Genomic DNA, 8,209 nt, shown 5'->3' with positions numbered 1-8,209 from the left:
CACTAGCTAGCCTACTAATGCGCTCCTGGCAGTTTTAGTTGCGACGCAAGATCCGAAGTGGCAGTTTTTTGAATAAAAATGCCTACCTCTGAAGAAACTCACAAGCTGCTCTGAAGAAAATGTCATGCGAATCTAAAAAAACTGCCAGCAAAAGCATTCGCAAATGCCTTATCTCCCAGCGAACGTTCATCAGCTAATGCGATCCTACACGTACACCATCCGACCTACTCGATCCTACACGTACACTATCTGACCTACTCGATCCTACACGGATAAATAGCGGATCACGCACGTACTACCTCCTTTCCGGTTTGCAGGGCTCAATTCAAAAAATGACCTACTCGATCCTACACGAATAAATAGCGTATCGCGCACGTACTACCTCATTTCCGGTTTGCAGGGCTTAATTCAAAAATCTCACCAACCAAGGTAGATGATGAGTGGTGGAATCATTTTTGACAAGGAGGGAGTACCTCATCTGGATGATTGGAGTGCACTCGTTTGACCGTCATGCCGGCGTGCGACCCAGCACGGATGGGACACACCACTAACGGGATGGGATGACACAGTCATAATTTTAGTTTTTCTAGTTTTCCACGGCAAGCTCGCGCGCTAAGCCATGCCTGCTTATGCATTGAATTCTGATGACCGCGATGACCGTCGCGTTTCCCGCGACACGCTGGTTCGCCTACCTTCCGCCTATAATTACTGTTTCCCGGCCTTCTCCGGTGGCACCATCACCCAACTCGCCCTATCCTCATAAGCCCCCACCGGCCCGACGTCGCTCGCCACTTATCCTCGCTCTCGCCACGTCCTCCATGCCCCCGCCCGTCCGTGATAGGCGACGCCGAAGGCGGTCACCGCCGGAACTAGTGTTCGGTTTTTCACCGGAAGGCGGACGGAGGGAGGAGGCATTCTATCGGTCTTTAGATGGCAATGCGGAGTATGAGGAGTTGTTGGAGTGCGACCGCCTGGCAGAGGAGCAGCGTATCACCGATTTGCGCCACCAGCGGGACATGGACCAGCAGCGCACCGATGCTCTGAGTCGCGAGCAGAGCACCCGCAACTGGGCCGACTACGTGGAGGCCGACGCCCAGCAAATAGCCCTGGAGGCTGTCGGGCACGCACGCGTTCGTGACACCGAATTTTACTACCAGCTCGTCAAGTGGGTTTCCCGCTTAGAAGCCGAAGCTTCGGTGGACCACGCCGGCATGGAAAGGGCCAACGCGCGCGAGCAACGCGCCCTATCGCACCTCTGGCAAGTCCGAGGTGAGGCGGAGGACGTCCGTGCTGGCGTTTAGCATGTACCGCAGATGGCGGCCGGCATCGTCTAGTTAGCTAAGAGTAAGTTAGTACTTGTACACTACTAGAGTATTAGTGGGAGTAGATAGTTAACTTGGCTATGATGGTTGTCAACGTGGAAGTTCAGTACTCTATATCTGCATCAGACCTGTTACTTTGCTCTGAATATTGAACTTTCCGTTTGAACGTATGGAATGGGCGGTTATTTTTTTAAATGGGTTGTACTTGTCCACCACGGGTTTAGAGGCTGACTTATGGGCCTACCAGGTTGACGCGTAAACAATCAGGAGATGATTGTACGTGGAGAGGATGACAGCAGGGACCCACCAAGGTCATGGCAGTACGCAAGCAAGTGCCTCCTTATTTCAAGCCAATAAAAAATGGCTCCTCCAAATGGATTTCTCACATCTGGGTCCCATGCCATTGTCAACGTAGTCAATAAACGAGAGAATTGCAAAATGAGCGGTTGACACCAGGGACCCAACAGCTCGCCCAGTTATTTTTGTTTTGGGTTAATTTGATAAATTCCACTCCAAATCTGGTGATTCTGAGAAATGCCACTGCAATTTCCAAACTTTGAAAAATGCCATTTCCAGTGGCATTTTTGAAAGTCTGGAGTGGCGTTTTTCAAAGTTTGCAAAAATTGCAGTGTCGTTTTTCAAAGTTTGCAAAAATTGCAGTGGCATTTTTTAAAGTTTGGAAATTGCAGTGGCATTTTTATGAATTGCCATAATTGGAGTGGCATTTATCTAAATTTTTTAGATGGAAGCAGGGTGTCAACTGGGCTGTGCGGGGCACCCTGGCCTGTCTAGACAGTCTTTTCTTTTATGTTTACCACAAACCAGCCCAGTAGTTTTTTTTCTTTCTGAAAATGGCTAGCCCAGTTTTTTTGTGATTTGTCAAGTAAGTCGCTTTGTCAGGCCTGTTGGGTTGCAAATCTTTCAAGACGAGGAGAGCTTGATTTGGCTGGCCGAGAAAATGGCCTATCAGTAATGAGAAATGGGTTGTAAATTTTTAAAACACATCAAACCAGCAATTAGTTTCAAATTTCTTTTTTTTCATTTCGAGATTTTAAATTGCATTGATTTTTATGCGTGGACAATTTGTTGGATTTTATATTTATATACATTTATTTTTAAAATCAGTTTGAATGTGACTCGAAATTTCGGGATTAAAAACAGTTCGGACCGCACCGAAATATGCAAAAATTTGTATAATTTTTTAACTGTGGCCACAATATGGGCTGTAATGCTAACAAAAAGAATATGGGCTCCAAAAAAACCTTAAGAATTAGCAAATGGGTTGTAAATTATTAGAAATAATGGCAGATGGGTTGTATGTTGTTTTCCACAGATTTGAGGCTTTCCTGAAAAAAGGTTGGGGCACAAGCAGTGACTGTTGGATGTCCATCCAACGGCCGTCGTGCTTCTTCAATCTCTGCTCTTCCTGCTCCAGCCGCTAAAACAAGCGCCGGCGGGACTGCCTGCTCCCTCCTCCCACGGCCGGCTGTGCTGCTACGCAGGCCTCACTGCCCCACCGTACTCCCATCGCTAGCCTAGCCATCCCTCTACTCACCCACACTTGCTGTTATTCTCCGGCAACGGCAGACGAACCAGTAAACCCTCGTACTCCCCTTCGCGTGGGAAAAAACCGTCGAGTCTTCCCTGGCCCCTTGTCATTCCCTTCCTAGGCCTCGCTGTAGTCCACCGCCCTGGTGCTCTCGGCGCGGCGTGGTCAACGTGGTCAACGAATGACATGCATCTGAAGTGGACTGTACGTGGAGGGGCTGACAGCTGAGTCCACGGCCGCACGCAAGGAAATGCCTCCTTATTACGCGCAAAATAATGATTCCTCCACCTGACATCTGGGACCCACCGAAACGTCCTCTGTATTTCACGGAAAAAACGTTCCCGCCGCTGATAGCTCGGACCCACCAGCTATATCGTCGCATGCAAGGAAGTGCCTCCTTATTACGCACACAAAAAATGAATACTCCCCCTGCTAGCTGGGACCCAGCATAGTGGGAGGCTGACTTGTGGGCCTACTAAGTTGACGGGGACGGAGGGCTTTGTCAACTTAGTCAATATGAACGATTCTAGCTCCAGTGACCGTAGGATGTCCATCCAACAGCCGTAGTGCTTCTTCAACATCTGGTCTTCTTGCTCCAGCCGCCCAAAGCAGCGCCGGTCGTGCCGCCTGCTCCTGCTTCTCGTGGCCGGCTGTGCTGCCGCGGAGGCCTCACCGCCCCCTACTACTCCCACCGCCAGCCAGGCCCTGCGGCGAAGGCAGCCTCACACTGCAGCCGAACCAGTGAACCCTCGTACTCCTCTCCGCGTGGGCATCCACTGCCGCGGCTTCCCCGGCTCCGCGTCGTCCCCTTCCTAGGCCTCGCCGTCGTCCACCGCCTTGGTGCTCTCGGCGCAGAGTGGTCAATGTGGTCAATGACCGACTTCCATCGGAAGAGTATTGTACGTGGAGAGGCTGACATCTGGGTCCACGACCGCAGCAAGGAAGTGCCTCCTTATTACGCGGAAAATAATGATTCCTCCACCTGACAGCAGGGACCCACCGGACGGGCCACCGTATTTCACGAAAAAAACGTTTCCCCCCTGACTGCTAGGACCCACCAGCTACATCTTCGCACGCAAGGAAGTGCATCCATATTATGGGCAAAAAATGATCCACCCCCCTGATAGCTGGGACCCACCAGCCACATCTTCGCATGCAAGGAAGTGCCTGACAGTCGGGACCCACCTGGTCGAAGCTTACGTAGCGTTGTCATTCTGGTCGCGAATGTGTACGTACATACTGGTCGATGTAGAGGCGCACACCTGTCGTAGTAGAGGCGCGCACGTGTCGTAGTAGAGGCGCGCATGTAGCATGTACACGTACGTACAGCCAGGGTGCAAGAACGTAAATACGGCCACGTACGTACATATGGGCGGGGTCTCGAACGCCTACTCGTGCATGCGTACGGCCAGGGCTCGCGTACATGGCTAGGTCGGAATGGAGAAACTGCAATGCGTGCTGTTCATCAGGAGCCAGCCGGCTTGGACGGAACAGCTGATGGAAACGAGGCCTGGCGTACCGCAGAACGGAGGAAACAGCCTTGTGTTCGACCGGCCACGGTCGAAACGGGATCCTGTTCATTGGAAGGGGTCTGGCGTACCGCAAAACGGAGGAAACGGACTTCTCTTGGACCTCCTACGGTTGAAACGGGGTCCTGTTAATCGGGAGGGGTGTGGTGTACCGCAAAACGGAGGAAACGGACTTGTGTTGGAGTGCTACGGTCGAAACGGGGCTCCTATTCATCGGGAGGGTTGTGGTGTACTGCAAAACGGGACTCCACGGAATATTGTTCATCTCCACCGTCGACCTCCTCCAGCCTCCACGGGCTACTGTTCATCCACCGTCGACCTCCTCCAGCCTCCACCTGCGACTATTCATCCACGGGCTCCTATTCATCTAGCCTCCACCGCGCGCTCCTCCACCGGCCATTGTTCAACCAGCCCTCTCCACGGGCTCCCGTTCAACCAGCCCTCCACGGGCTACTGTTCATTCAGCCCTCCACCGGCTACTTTTCAACCAGCCCTCCACGGGGTCCTGTTCATCCAGCCCTCCACGGGGTCCTGTTCATCCAGCCCTCCACCGGCTCGATCGATATGGGTCATGTTCATCCAGCGGCAACACCACGGGTTCCTGTTCATCCAACCCCCCACCGGGAACTATTCATCCACCCCCCAATAACACTCACTGTTCATCCAGAGGCAGCATCGATCGGCTTAGTTAGCAGCAGTAGCGAAGGAATCACTCGGGTTCAGTTAACAGCAAGGGATCGATCGATCGCTCGGGTTCAGTAACGCGTAGCCTGCAGTGCAATCGCTCGGGTTCAGTAGGCGAACGCCTCGCTCGGGTTCAGTTAGAGCCCAACGCCTCGCACCCACGCGCGTACGTGTACGAGAGAAACGCGCATCGCTCGGCCCTCGACCACCCACCGTAACCGGGAACTCCCTGATATTTTCCTCGCCCTCGCTTCTACCACGGTTTTTTCCGTCATGGACGGCCCAAAGAATGTCATGCAGCTGCATCTCCGACCCGCCCAAGACGAAAAGCCCATTTTCTGTCATGATTTTTTGTCATAGAAGTAGGAGCCCACCACATCTATGATGATACCGGGTTTTGTCACAATTATCGTCATAGAAGTGTCATAAGTATGACAGAAAGAAATTCGTCCGGCCCAAAATGTCACGGATGTGTCTTTTTTTCTAGTGTTCATCGCCATCTTCATTTTCGACGGCGCCATCGATCGTGGTGCCCAAGAAGAAGCCCAGTGCTCCAGCTCATCCGTCCACCTCGAAGGCTCCGCAGCCCGCTGCCACCAATGCCGCGGGGGATGCGGAGGCGCGCGAGGACGTGGAAGCTGCTGGGGATGTGGTCAGAGCAGGCGGCACTTTCACCACCTCCCCGGCGGCCGAAGCGGGAGCAGGAAACACCGGAGAAGAGCAACACCAGCAACATCCCGATGGCCACGCTCCATGAGGTATGGGTGAAGGGATTATTCTATCTACGCCCCTTCCTCACGCCGACGGGCACAGCCACAACGATAGCGCTCGGTCTGGGGTGAACCGCCGCCCTCCGGCCGCCCCCACCACGAGAGCGGCTGCGGCGCGGGCACCTCCCCCGGGGCGAGTCGACCAAGTCGCTGCACCCAACGGAGCCACAGGCCCTCTATCTCCTTCGCCACGTCACCAGGCCATCCAGATGGCCGCCTCGCAACACCGAGGACGTGGTGTTGTCGCTGCTGCCACCGTCAGAAGTCGAGCGATGGCGCGGTCCACATCGTCATCACCCATGCCAAGTACTGCTATGGAGGCCATGGCGCGGGCTCAGCTGCAGCTAAGGTTTACGCCGGCGGCTGAGCAGATGGACGAGTGGCGTGCCACCATCCAGAGTCTGCTCGGTTTCGCCGAGGCTAGGGGCTCGCAATGAGCTAGCCCGCCACGGCCTCCCCAAGCGACGATGACAGCTCGCGTTGCTGGTCGTACGGAAGGGGGCACCCCCGTGGTTCAATCCCCACCGTGGCAACCAGCGCGAGCACGGTAGAATCAAGAACATGACGACGTCTCGATGGCCTCCACAGACCCTCGAGCACGTCCAGGCCAACGGCGAGCCCCGGAGGACTGATGACCCACAAGTATAGGGGATCAATTGTAGCTCTTTTTGATAAGTAAGAGTGTCGAACCCAACGAGGAGCATAAGGAAATGACAAGTGGTTTTCAGCAAGGTAATGTTTGCAAGTGCTAAAATTATAAGTAACAGAGTAGTTTGATAGCAAGATAATTTGTAACGAGCAAGTAACGATAATAGTAACAAAAGTGCAGCAAGATAGCCCAATCCTTTTGAGGCAAAGGACAGACCAAAATGGTCTCTTATAGTAAGCAAAGCGTTCTTGAGGGTACACCAGAATTTCATCTAGTCACTTTCATCATGTTGATTCAATTTGTGTTCGCTACTTTGATAATTTGATATGTGGGTGGACCGGTGCTTAGTTGATGTTCTTACCTGAACAAACCTCATACTTATGATTAACCCCCTCGCAAGCATCCACAACTACGAGAAAAGTATTAAGAATAAATTCTAACCATAGCATTAAACTTTTGGATCCAATCGGTCCCTTAAGGAATAGCGCATAAACTAGGGTTTAAGCTTCGGTCACTCTCGCAACCCATCATCTAATAACTACTCCACAATGCATTCCCTTAGGCCCAAATATGGTGAAGTGTCATGTAGTCGACGTTCACATGACACCACTAAGGGAATCACAACATACATACTATCAAAATATCGAACACATATGATTACTCGCAACATGATTTCTCCCTTGACCTCAAGAACAAAAGTAACTACTCACAAATGATAATCATGCTCAAGATCAGAGGGGTATTAAATAGCATATTGGATCTGAACACATAATCTTCCACCAAATAAACCATATAGTAATCAACTACAAGATGTAATCAACACTACTAGTCACCCACAAGCACCAATCTATAGTTCCGGTACAAAATTGAACACAAGAGATGAACTAGGGTTTTAGATGCGATGGTGTTGTTGAAGATGTTGATGGAGATTGCCCTCCCCAAGATGGGAGAGTTGTTGGTGATGATGGTTTATTTGGTTTATATGGTTTATATGGTTTATTTGGTGGAAGACTACTAATGCCTTTTCTCTCATAAGATGGGAGGGCAAAAGTGCTCCTGCCCAAGTTCCGCCTCGAGACAGCAGCGCTCCATCTCAAAAGTCCTCCCCTTATTTTTCTAGGTCAAAATGAATTATATACTAGAAGATGGGCACCGGAGGTGGGCCGAGGAGAGCAAAACTCAACAGGGCGCGCCCAGGTGAGTTGTGCCCACCTAGTGGGCCCCCTCTAGTAGTTATTGGCTCCAATATTCCTCATATATTCCATAAAGATTCTCTGTAAAGTTTTAGCTTGTTTGGAGTTGTGCAGAATAGGTAGCCTGAAGTAGCTTTTCCAGGTCCAGATTTCCAGTTGCAAAATGGACGTATCAACTCCCCCAAGCTTAGACCTCGCTTGTCCTCAAGCGAAAACCGAAATCGAAAAACATGTCCACATGCTTAGAGAGAGAGAGGTGTGAATAAAAACAAAATACGGACATAGAAGCATCATGTAGATTATTATAACAGCAACGAATTTAAACTTAAAACATTTATCATAGAACTTTTATCATAGACTTCTCATGAATAAGTACCAGTTCATCACACTATCGAAGTATAAAGCATAAAGTCTATTAGAAATCAACAAACTATGTTCTCAGTCAACGTTGCAACTACAATCATCGTCTTTTCAGGAAGGGTCACGTATCGGAGCCTTTAGGCAAGTCCACAT

Source organism: Aegilops tauschii, chromosome 7 (genome assembly GCF_002575655.3).
Source record: "Aegilops tauschii subsp. strangulata cultivar AL8/78 chromosome 7, Aet v6.0, whole genome shotgun sequence".
Lineage (NCBI taxonomy): Eukaryota > Viridiplantae > Streptophyta > Magnoliopsida > Poales > Poaceae > Aegilops > Aegilops tauschii.
This window is presented reverse-complemented; position numbering follows the sequence as displayed.